The following is a 13,055-nucleotide window of genomic DNA, read 5'->3' as shown; positions in this document are numbered from 1 at the left end:
TAAACTATTTTTATGTATATTCCTTACTATTTTAGAAAACAATGTACTTCTCAATAAAATTGAAATAAAATAAAATTAAATTAATTAATTCAATAGTTAATTAAATGAAAAACTATTTTTTAATTCTTCTTTATTATTAGAGTATAATGTTCTGTTTAATAAAATAAAATGTAAATTATATTAAAATAAATAAAATAAACTATTTTTAAGGATACTTGTCTTTGTTATTTGAGTATAATGCACTTCTTGATCAATTAAAATACAATTTAAATATAATAAAAAAACTATTTTTAAAAAACATTCTTCTTTTAAATTGTTGCAGCAATAGTAACTAATTTGTTTTTGATATCAATCTATGTTGGGTGTATTTTTTTAGTTTTTTTTTTAATTAGTTTAGTTTAGTTCAGTTTAGTTTTAATTTGTTTTGTTTTAATTTGTTTTAATATTTTATAATTTGTTTTGTTTAATTTGTTTTAATATTTTATAATTTGTTTTGTTTTGTTTTGTTTTGTTTTGTTTTGTTTTGTTTTGTTTTGTTTTGTTTTGTTTTGTTTTGTTTTGTTTTGTTTTGCTAGGGCTCGACCCAGAAAAATTTAGTAAATGTTAATTAAATCATTAAAATCATATTTAAATTAATTCTATAATTACATTTAATTACTCGATAAGTCATTTAATTACTTAAGCCAATATTGATTAAAAGTCTTATAAGCTTCAGTGCAAAGACATTAAATAAATGAAACTCATTAAATTATTATTATTTTTATTTTTATTATTATGCTGATATTACTTTAATATCTCACAGATAACAGCAAATCCGATTTTAGAACCAGACAGATTACACACACACACACACACACACACACACACACACACACACACACACACATATATATATATATATATATATATATATATATATATATATATATATATATATATATATATATATATATATATATATATATATATATATATATATAGTTAAAGTCAGAATTATTAGCCCCCTGCTAATATTTTTCTTCTTTTTTAAAATATTTTCCAAATGATGTTTCACAGAGTATATATATATTTACTGTAGGTTAAACACTAAATCAAAGGTCTACATTTTTGAAAGTAATGACATCATATTTCATACATACCACATACTGACATTTATTTCCAAGTCACCTCATAGTTTCATAAGCATATTGTCATCGAAAAATAAAGAATGAAAATATATATACAGTTACTCTTCTGAAATTATGCCATATATTACAATGAACTAATTTCGAACCTTAAATGTGACCGTCTTTAGATGATAAATAGAACTTTTTGCAAAACATTTGTATAACAAAGTAACAATAAAATTACTCTGTCACTCTGAATTCATTTGTACAGCACTCGTTAATACAGTATTTAAAGCAAGTCCATGTAACTCATTAATTTACCCAAAAATTAACAGTAATCCTTTACTTTATCAGTACAGTAACTAATTACACTGGTTTCAATAACACAGTATGTTAAAAGTTTCAATTAACTGGGCATGTTTAAAAAAAAAAAAAAGAAAATAGTTGTAATAAAAACATAACTGTAGACATTATAAAATAGATTTTTTTTTTGGGGGGGGGGGGACTTTTTTCTTTTCACTAAATGAGTGATGTTAAGCTGAGCCTTTTTTTTTCTTTCTTTCCTTTTTTTTTTTTTTGGTTTCCACCAGAATATCTCTCAGCTCCACAAAGCTTTGATTCATAACCCCTCTTAAAAGCCATGATATTCTGGCACATCCGCTTTAACTTGACCCCCTTTGTGCAAAAAAGTGTTTCACAAGTTCTTATAATCTATAAGAGTGATAAGGGTAAACACATCTGGCACAATGGAGGCCTTTTCCCTCCGAATCTAACGAGGAGCTGTAAAGGATAATGGATTGTTAGTGTCACACATCATTTGGCAGGATTAGATGAATAGTTCTGTCCAGCCTTAATTTGTCTTTCATGCCTGTCAACGCAACTTAAATTTGCATCTTGAAGTAAAACCAAAAGGCTGTTTAATCTTTAGAGAACGGTTTGGATGGGATTCTTGTGCTGAACAAATTTCCTATAACATGGTGGTCATTATAAGGAGTTTTGGCAGAAAATTCTGACTGTACATAGAGACTCGTAAAGCTATGCCAAAAGAAATGTAGCTTTAATTATACTACACTGTTAAAATCTGTTTATTTATAGTTGTTTATTTTGTGGTTCACGAGTGTTTTTTGTTTTTTTACAGTTGTGAATTGCATTATGGGATGCTGATCTCTGCCGTCTGTTGACTTTAGATGTTGAAAATTCAACTCTACAGTTTAACAAAGTGACTTTTATTGACATTTGAGTGATCTGAAATAATATAACGTTTAAAAAATATTAGATAGAGAAATAAGTCTGTAAAATAACAGAAAATGTACTGGCAGCTTATTAAAAGAATTTAAACTATAATATACAACACCAACCCAGACAATATATCACTTTAAACCACACTGTAAAACCCAGTAAGTTAAGGTAACTCAAACCATTTGAGGAACCCAATTGCAACAAACTATTTAACTTCAAAAACTAATCTATAAGAGTACTGTAAACTTAATCCATTTAAGTTGAAGTAATGAGCTATTTAATGAACTCATTACCTTCATTACCTTACCTGTCTGCTTATCTGTTGATACTGCTGCTAAACAGACATTTAACTGACTATAAGAAACGTTGCAAGTACGTCAACTTACACGAACCCTAACCCTAACCTAGCAGTCTACTTATTATCAATGTAGCAATGTAGCATAAATTCAACAAACGGGCCATCAAAATAAAGCGTGGTTGTTGTTTTTTTTCACATTATGATTTTATTAGATGTATTGTGCTACTTTTTTATTTCATTGCAAAATTTGCCTAATTCTGTCATAAGGTTTGTTTTTAGGAAAATGCTGAGTTGTTTTCACTCAGTGTTGGGTCAAAAAAAAAAAAAAAAAAAAAAAAATATATATATATATATATATATATATATATATATACATATATATATATATATATATATATATATATATATATATATATATATATATATATATATATATATACACATATATATATATATATATACATATATATATATATATATATATATATATATATATATATATATATATATATATATATATATATATACATATACATATACATATACATATAAATTTGTTATTATAATTGTTAATATAATTCTTAACATAAATAACTGTTGGGTTAAAAAGTGTCATTTAAACTTAAAAAAAATAAACTCCCCTTAAAAAAATAATAATAAAACAAATGAACCAAAGATTGGAAACCATGCAGCATTTGTTTAAAGTGTATTTTCTAAAATTCGGTCTGCATTTTCTGCCCCAGAAAAATCACAAGGCTCTGAAAGTAAATCTTAAAGACTGCAATGCATAAATACGCAGTGAAATAATAAGCAATTTTAAATGTCCTAATTAAATAATAATAATAAAAAGTCATATTTTCCTCCACAACCTAAACATAATATCTGGCAGAATATCTTGGCTAAATGTGTGTGCACTAGCACTCAAAAAACATTTTGCTTCCTGTTCAAACTATGTACTTAAAATAAAACAACACAAGTTTATTGTTTTATGCTGAATCCACTTAAATTTGTAAAAATGATTATGTTAACTTAATCAGTTTGTGTTGGGACAACATGAAGGAATTGTGTGAAACCCTGCTTTTTTACAGTGTAGTAATTTTAAAAATACTACATTTACATACCTACATTACATCTACAATGTAATACTACAACATAACATGTAATACTAATACATACTACACACTGTAAAAATTAAATCTGTAAAATTCACGGGAAAAAACGGCAGCTGTGGTTGCCAGAATTTCACCGTTAAAAATACAGTACAAACTGTAAAAGCAATTTCTAATTTTTACAGTAAACTACTGTATTTCATTAACTTATAGAGGTAATATGTCTGTATTTTGAATAACTAATATCTACACATCTTTTGCTACACAGATGTACACGTTAACACAGCCATATGCATGTGGTGATGAGAAAGTTAATAAACCAGTGCTCATCACAAACAACTTTTCCCACAAGCAGAAAAGTGTCAGTGTAAGGAGCTCAGTGTCATTCACACAGCTACTAAACACAAGTATGGTAACAAGCATAAAATTAAAGTCAATAAACATTGTTTATCAACATTAGATGTAACACAAATCTCTAATGTACATAACTGATGGAGAAACAACTAAAAAGATCCATAGTAGTGTCAACAAAAAGCATAAGTAGTGATGTGCCATGCAGGGAATTCTGGCATAGTCAATTTACGGTTATTCGCTGTATATTAAGGAAACATACTGTTAACCATGTTACAGATTTTTACTGTAGCATTTTTACAGTTTTTTTACCGTTGAACCTTTTTTTTTTTACAGTGCAGCAATAATGAACATATTCATTATTAGATATTTTCCTATTCTTAAGCCATAGATAATCTTTGTATGATTTTATCTTCCAAAACTACAACTATTCCAGCTAAAATGTACAACATGCTTCTCTAAGCTCCATTCAAACCTGCAGCTATATTTAATAGCATAATTACACAAACCCTCCAGAACACCTACATTGTCAACAAGGGACCCGTGGCTCCCAAAACCCCATTGAATAGTTTAAGTGCATATTTATTTATGTTCATTAGCACGATCTGATTTTCAGCGGTTTGTAAGAGATGTCATTATGACGCTGCTCTGCAATCCACCAGATTTTTGACCCCTAACAGCATTTAACACCGGGATGAGTAAATCTCTAAGCCGTGCATTGAAGGAGGGCTTAAATGCGAACTATGCATTCATTCACCGAGCATTTTTTTTCCCCCTCAACACAAGGGAGTGGAATCTCCCGAGAATGAACCATCTCGGGGAGTTTCTGAAACGGCAGGTTCTGGATGAGCTGCTAAGAAAGAAAGAAAAACAAGAGATAAAAAAATCTCCAAAGGTCCCTGTCCTCCCCATCAACCCCCACTGTGGCCCAGCCTACAGGGCCTTTCTCTAGCGCCGGGGCCTCCATTTGGCCCCCCTCTGTCTCTTTGAGTCCTCCACAAAGCAGCAAGCCATGTTATTTGAGGCACTAAAGAGTTAACCCTCCTCACTGCTCCGACACAATGGCCTCCCCATTGAGGGCTTTCTTCATTTAACCTTCCTAATGACAGGTTTCATCCTCTTTCCCCTGACGAAAAGGAGGAGCAGGAGCAAAACCCACCACCTTTCTCTTTTACCTCCTTTCACATCTCCTCCCCTTTCCACACCTCCCAAAAAGCACTGGCTCTCACTTTACGGTCTGATGTGACAGCTCTTTACAGTAAATGACACTGTCAAGTGTCGGGTGACAGTTTTAGGCTATATTTAATGAGTTAAAATGTATATACAAGTAAATACAATGTAAATTTATTATAATAAAAATTATTATATTTTTTTTAAATTCCAGGTCAGTATGCGTTAATGAGTTATCTGGAAAAAAAACACACGAAACGAAACGGAACGGAACGAAATGAAACGAAACGAAACGAAACGAAACGAAACGAAACAAAACGAAACAAAACAAAACAAAACGAAACAAAACAAAACAAAACAAAACAAAACAAAACAAAACAAAACAAAACAAAACAAAACAGTTTGTAGGCGGGGCTATCTGTGTGTCCGACCAATAGGGAGTGTCTGGGAAACCTGTTTGAAGACATTGTTTTGTGCATGAAGTACACACTTTATACTAACATTCACTGGAACAAAATAAAACAAAACAAATTTCCCCCTGAACAGTCTATTATTGAATCCATGTTCATACACAAAAAAAAAAAAAAAAACACAAAACCAACAAACCATGTTTATCAAAACAAAACAAAACAAAACAAAACAAAACAAAACAAAACAAAACAAAACAAAACAAAACAAAACAAAACAAAACAAAACAAAACAAAACAAAACAAAACAAAACAAAAACACTGTTTGATTGGGATTATAGAAACAGCAACATACCTTAACCAATCGTGTGAGTTTGTAGGCGGGGCTATCTGTGTATCCGACCAATATGGAGTGTCTGGAAAACCTGTTTGAAAACAAACAACACAAAATAAAACAAAACACAAAACAAATTAAAACAAAAAAATTAAAACAAAACAAATTAAGACAAAACAAAATACATTAAAACAAAACAAATTAAAACAAAACACATTAAAACAAAACAAAATAAAACAAATTAAAAAACAAATTAAAACAAAACAAAACTAATTAAAACAAAACAAAACATTAAAACGAAACAAAACACATTAAAACAAAACAAATCAAAACAAAACTAAACAAATTAAAACAAAACAAATTAAAACAAAACAAAACACATTAAAACAAAACTAATTAAAACAAAACAAAACAAATTAAGACAAAACAAAATACATTAAAACAAAACAAATTAAAACAAAACACATTAAAACAAAACAAAATAAAACAAATTAAAAAACAAATTAAAACAAAACAAAACTAATTAAAACAAAACAAAACATTAAAACGAAACAAAACACATTAAAACAAAACAAATCAAAACAAAACTAAACAAATTAAAACAAAACAAATTAAAACAAAACAAAACACATTAAAACAAAACTAATTAAAACAAAACAAAACAAATTAAGACAAAACAAAATACATTAAAACAAAACAAATTAAAACAAAACACATTAAAACAAAACAAAATAAAACAAATTAAAAAACAAATTAAAACAAAACAAAACTAATTAAAACAAAACAAAACATTAAAACGAAACAAAACACATTAAAACAAAACAAATCAAAACAAAACTAAACAAATTAAAACAAAACAAATTAAAACAAAACAAAACACATTAAAACAAAACTAATTAAAACAAAACAAAACAAATTAAGACAAAACAAAATACATTAAAACAAAACAAATTAAAACAAAACACATTAAAACAAAACAAAATAAAACAAATTAAAAAACAAATTAAAACAAAACAAAACTAATTAAAACAAAACAAAACATTAAAACGAAACAAAACACATTAAAACAAAACAAATCAAAACAAAACTAAACAAATTAAAACAAAACAAATTAAAACAAAACAAAACACATTAAAACAAAACTAATTAAAACAAAACAAAACAAATTAAAACAAAACAAAAATGAAGACAAAACAAAACACATTAAAACAAAAAACATTGAAACAAAACAAATAAAAACTAAAACAAAACAAAACACATTAAAACAAAACAAATAAAAAACAAAAACTAAACAAAATACATTAAACATATTCCACTGAACATTCTAATAACTGAATCCATGTACATTCACACAAAACAAAAGAGTTTTCCCATAAACATTCTATTAGTTGAATCCATGTTCATTCACACAAAACAAAACAAAACAAAACAAAACAAAACAAAACAAAACAAAACAAAACAAAACAAAACAAAACAAAACAAAACAAAACAAAACAAAACAAAACAGTTTTCCCCCTGAACATTCTAGTAATTAAATCCAGCAACCAGCATTCTTCAAAATATCTTCTTTTGTGTTCCACAAAAGAAAGAAATCACATGAGGAAAAATAAATGATGTTCAGTTTTGGGTGAACTATCCCTTGAAGAACAATAAGCAACAGTTGACATGTGAGGTTTAGCGTGGGTCAGGACATGTTTCCTGTTGTTGGCTCTGACGGTTCCTCATACTGTAAGACACAAAGAAAGTGCGAGAAGATGCCAGGGGTGCGACAGGGGTGAGCAGTTTTGACTGGGGGTCGACAGAGAACATTGACAAGAGTGTTTCGCTCCAACTCAGCCTCCATGTCTCCTGTCTTCCCAGTCCCACCCTTTTCCACACCAAAGTGGGGGGGATTTTTTACGGTTGACCTTCTCCTCACGCTTTTGTGAACCTCTTCACCTCATGTCAATTCTCTTGACCTACTTGGTCGCCCCGGAGCAAGCCACTTAAAAGAGCGAGATGAAATTCGGTAGGCCACGCTCACATATGGTTCTTGTTGTCAGCGAACACTAGTACTTTGGGATTTTGATTCTTACCACTGAAAGCGATTGAAAGGGCCCAGGGGTGGGGGTACTGTTACTGCGCTAGTGAAAATGTTCACAAAAATTAAACTTATTTTTGTCATAGTTTACTCTTTACTGCCATTCCAAACTAATATGTGGTTATTTTGTTTCTACAGTTCTCTCCACTAATATTGGCATGCTTGGTAAATATGGTAAATTTTTTTTTACCTATTTTTAAAGAATTCTTTTATTCAACTAAAAAAAAAAATACATGAATAAATCCAGCCTGATCTCACGAGGAAACGCAAGTTTTCAGTCGTACAAAAATGTACGATTTTTAAAAGAAGGCGTGGCACCCAACCCCGCCCTTAACCGTCATTGGGTGATGAGCAAATCATACTAAATTGTACGAATAAGATCATACGAATTCTTACAAATTAAAAAAAGTTACGAATTGCCGTCAGATTGTGTTGATAAATCACAAATTGCAAAACTATTTAGGTACTTTTTTTAAAATCAACTGAATGAAAGTTATTTTACTTCTATTTTAATAAATTCTGTGCAATTAGGGACATGCAAACACTGCAAAATATTTTGCTAATATGTAAATGGGAAATAGTATTTTATATATAATTTTAAATATTAGCAAAATATTTGCTAATATATGAATGGAAAATAGATTTTTATTCAACTGAAAAAAAAACCAATTTAGGTGTTTTTTATCATTATTATTGTAATGAATGGTATTTTATTTCTATTTTAATGAATTATATGCAATAAAGACATGCAAACACTGCAAAAATGCTTAGCTATAAACTCCACTGACAGACTTCAATTTGTGGAAAGGAGTTCGATTTATTATGTGAATTTAAAAAAAATAAAATAAAATGTTTTGATATTTCGTTTAAGAATTTTCAGCAGTTTCTCTTTCATTCAGCAACATTTCATTCATGCCCTGTGACTCACTCTGAGGTACTGGGTGTGAGATATAGTAAGGACTGATAGGATAGAGCTGTTTTAATGTAATTTTATACTGTTCACTGAATTAAAAGAGAACTTATGTTTTTCCTAAACAGCAAAGAGTTCTGTGATGATGATGTGATGAGTCCCGAGGAGTTAATGGTGTGTGTGTGTGTATGTGTATGTGTGCGCGCACGCTTAGAGTTGTGTATGTCTGTGGTACTGTACTGACTCTGTAGGTGAAGAGAATAGTGTCAAACAGCTAAGTGTGTACGTCTTATCCTGTCGCAAAATGCGAATAAAAGTCCTTCACTTTGATTACGGTCTTTGCATGTCTATATTGCAAAGCAGTAATGCAACTGAAATAGGAATACTCCACATGCCTTAATTCCATATTTATGGCGATTATGACTTTCAGCATATCTAAAGTGCTATATTCCATCGCAGGGTTATGAAGCATGGTTAATGTGTGCGGCTGCAGTTGTAGCCTCTGTTGTAGCCTCTGTTTTTTAACTTTAGTAAAAAGAAAATGGTAATTGGTGGTCACACCCGCCAAAAGAAACGAGTGACGTGCAACACAAGAGGCAGTCCAGGTTGCTCGGTATGTGCAAAGCCCATGGTGTGCAGTTCAAATCCAATCCTGCCTCCAATCTTCAATGCTGAATTTGCCACTCCATCGTAACATCACAACTCACAAGACAACTTTTTCCCTCAAAGAGAAATCTCGTTGCGGTTTAATTTAGCAAGATCCCGTCATACAAGATCTTGTCACATCCCTACGATTTGCTCATTCCTTAATGATGGTTGGGTTTAGGGGTTAGGTATGGGGCTTAGAATGGCTGTAGCTTAATCAGAATATTGAATAGCCCTGTTTTAGTCACCTATAAGGGTAATCAGATGTCCCAATTTTCCCAGGGCTGTCCCTTATTTCGGGAGTTTTCCGGGAGACAAAACAATACGGGAGATGGGTCTGAAATATGGGGGGAACTGCCGGAAAAAACGAGTGTTGGCAGGTATGACCGAGACAGTGTGAACAAATCAAATAGCCTACACAAGCAGTTTTCAAAATATCTATTGTTGCTGAGTATCTATCTCAAGTAAACTCGGTTATGCCGTACAGTGAGTCTAACAGAACCAATTAGAAAGCAAACTTTTTTTAATGAATGTTAACTTTGCCCCTTTTATGAAAACGACAGTAATAATATGGAGCAATAAAATTTTAGGGCTAGCTTTCATTAAACAGTATATCTGATGCAAGCAAACAAGCAAACATACAAACAATAAATAAATAAATAAGGAGGCTAGCCTTCTGTAACTCAAAAGACCACAATAAGCTATTTTGAATATTAGATGCATGGATTTTAAAGATATTCTGTCATTAGTCATTTATGGCCAACTAAATAACCTTTTTAAAGGTAAACCTTTATTTAAAGTATTTATTATTAAGCACTAATTTAGGAAGTATTGCAAATGTTTTTTTGTTTTGCTGAATATTGCAGCCTGTTTGAACTTTAACTTAATTTTGTATACTTGCAGGACTATTTTATTAAAATAGAAAAAAATATATAATAATCAAATATAATTCAAATGGTGGAAAATTAGATAATAGTAAATTTAATAATAATAACAAGATAACAACAACTATATATATATATATATATATATATATATATATATATATATATATATATATATATATATATATATATATATATATATATATATATATATATATATATATATTAAAAGGAGAGCCCTTGAATTTGCTAAATCCCCAGGGCCCAATGTGTTCCTAATCCGGCCCTGAATATGATGTCATCTATATCATCACAAATAGTGTGAAAAGGTTTCAAAAATATTAAAGTCCACTGGAAGTTGCTGAGAGTTTTATTTCAGTATGTTGATGAACTTCCAACTGAAACAGAATATTGAGTAGGGGGCGGGGCTATGTTTAGGTCATCATTCCCTTGTAGCAAACTAACTGTAAGAGATGGGCATACGAATTTTGTCACTGACAGACTGAAACTAACATCTAAAATTGTATTGTTTTAATTTCACTGGACCTTTATTGATTATTGGGGCTGAAGCTGTCAAACTGACTTCAACAGAGAAGAACTGCTTCTCCAAACGTAGAAGCAAATGTTCAGATATGGATTGAAGTTTACTAAAAAAAAATTTTAATTAAATCAGTGGATTAACTTGCATGGATGAATTGTTCACCAAAGGAATAACAATGTGTGCTAACAAATTAAACATTATACATTTTGATTTCATGTGGACTATAAACAATAAAGGCATTTTTTTACAGCCTTTCTTGCTCAAATTTCCAAATATTGGTGGTGACAACATAACAACAGGTCACATCTTCCAAATAGAACACTAGAACAGAACCAGAACAGTTTTCTCAACCACATTCCTGAAAGACCATCAACACTACATGTTTTGGATGTCTCCTGTTGATCACAACCATTACAGGTTTTGTCTCTGCTAATAAACTGGTGATCTGAATTACCTGTGTTTGGAAATGTGCAAAGCTAGTAGTCCTCCAGGAATGTGGTTGAGAAACATTACACTAAAACTTCACTTTCTTCCCTAAACATTCTACTAAATTAATACATCAACTATGGCATCTAACTGGACTAAGGGTCGTTGCAATGAACCCCTGCAACAGCTCTTCTCTAAAAATCTTACTCTTTGGTATTATCAGTGACCCGGTTTAAGCATCTCAGCCGCTCGTAGAGCTGTCAGCCAAGCAGTTGAGCCTCAGGTGTAACGCCAGCAAGAAGATTGCAGGCTGTCAGAAAGCTGCTCAGATAGTGCACTTAAGAAGAGCAAGTCAAAGAGCAAGATGCATTTCTGCTGGTCATTGCAGGATGTTTTATGGTCAAACGAGCCCAAACAAAAAGCCATGAATGTGGGGAGGTTTGGTTTGTGTGTGTCTGTCTGTGAAGGATGAGGAGGCTTTTCCGAGATTGGCTGTTTATCTATTTTGCAAGCGTTCAAGAAGCTTCACAGTCACGTCCTAATGTTTACGTCCTAACATTTAAAATGTGTTCTGAATGTGAAAGCTATGGATAACCAAGTAAAAATATTGGATATTTTGGAACATTTGCTAACATAATGCCATCCTCTAAATAATAATATGTCCTTCATAATAATAACAACACTAACAATATTTTTAAATTCTACATTTTGATATTTCCTATTCATTTTCCACCAATATGTTTCAATAAAATCACAGTTTTAGCATTATAATTCATTAACCAAACTAACCTAAGAGAAAAATCACATAATAATTTTGATTTAAAACAGACATAAAGGCAAAAGTACTTCCGGAAGGTACTAAATATATTTTTTAGAGATACAATGCAAGTGTATTAGGCATTACGAATAATACAAATATTTATTTTCCTTCGGCTTAGTCCCTTATATATCAGGGGTCACCACAGCTGAATGAACCGCCAACTATTCCAGTATGTTTTATGCAGCAGATGCCTCTCCAGCTGCAACCCAGTACTGGGAAACACCCATACACTCTCACATTCACACAAGGCCAATTTTGTTTACCCAATTCCCCTATAGCGCATGTCTTTGAACAGTGGGGGAAACCGGAGCACCCACACAAACATGGGGAGAACATGCAAACTCCACACAGAAATGCCAACTGATGCAGCCAGGACTTAAACCAGCGACTTCCTTGCTGTGAGGCGATAGTGCTAACCACTGAGCCACCGTGTCACCTTAAATAATACAATCAAATTACACGAAACAATTGGGAAATACGACAATATTCCTTTAAAGTTTGTCGTTTGTACTTACACTGTAAACGATTTACGAAAGCTACACCTTATTTGAGTTTAATATGAGCTGTATTTTACTGTAGGACAGTTATGCAGTATGTTACTTTGTATTTTAAAGTTGCATTGAGAAAATTACTATACATTTTATATTTTAGGATATACATACAAATCTGTAAATATAAATACAGCAAGATAAATTGTGCTGTAAATGTAAAAAAAGTATTTTTGCTGTAATTGAT

The 13,055-nt window shown here is 30.9% G+C and overlaps 2 protein-coding genes across 5 annotated transcripts in view; both read right to left on the bottom strand.

Annotated features, from left to right (window-relative positions):
- LOC147840416 (uncharacterized) overlaps positions 1 to 13,055 on the bottom strand; it is a 976,031-nt gene that overhangs the window by 587,875 nt on the left and 375,101 nt on the right. The window lies entirely within an intron of this gene.
- Positions 1 to 13,055, bottom strand: part of bola1 (bolA family member 1) — a 77,537-nt gene that overhangs the window by 29,396 nt on the left and 35,086 nt on the right. For all 4 annotated transcript variants that reach the window (XR_015510389.2, XR_015510390.1, XR_015510392.1 and 1 more), the window contains exon 5: positions 6,036 to 6,105. The gene's annotated coding sequence lies outside the window, so the exon portion shown is untranslated. The remainder of the gene's footprint in view (positions 1 to 6,035; positions 6,106 to 13,055) is intronic.

Source organism: Danio rerio, chromosome 16 (genome assembly GCF_052040795.2).
Source record: "Danio rerio strain M-AB ecotype USA chromosome 16, GRCz13ab, whole genome shotgun sequence".
NCBI lineage: Eukaryota > Metazoa > Chordata > Actinopteri > Cypriniformes > Danionidae > Danio > Danio rerio.
The sequence above is the reverse complement of the archived record's forward strand: the minus strand, read 5'-3'. Positions and strand labels throughout refer to the sequence as shown.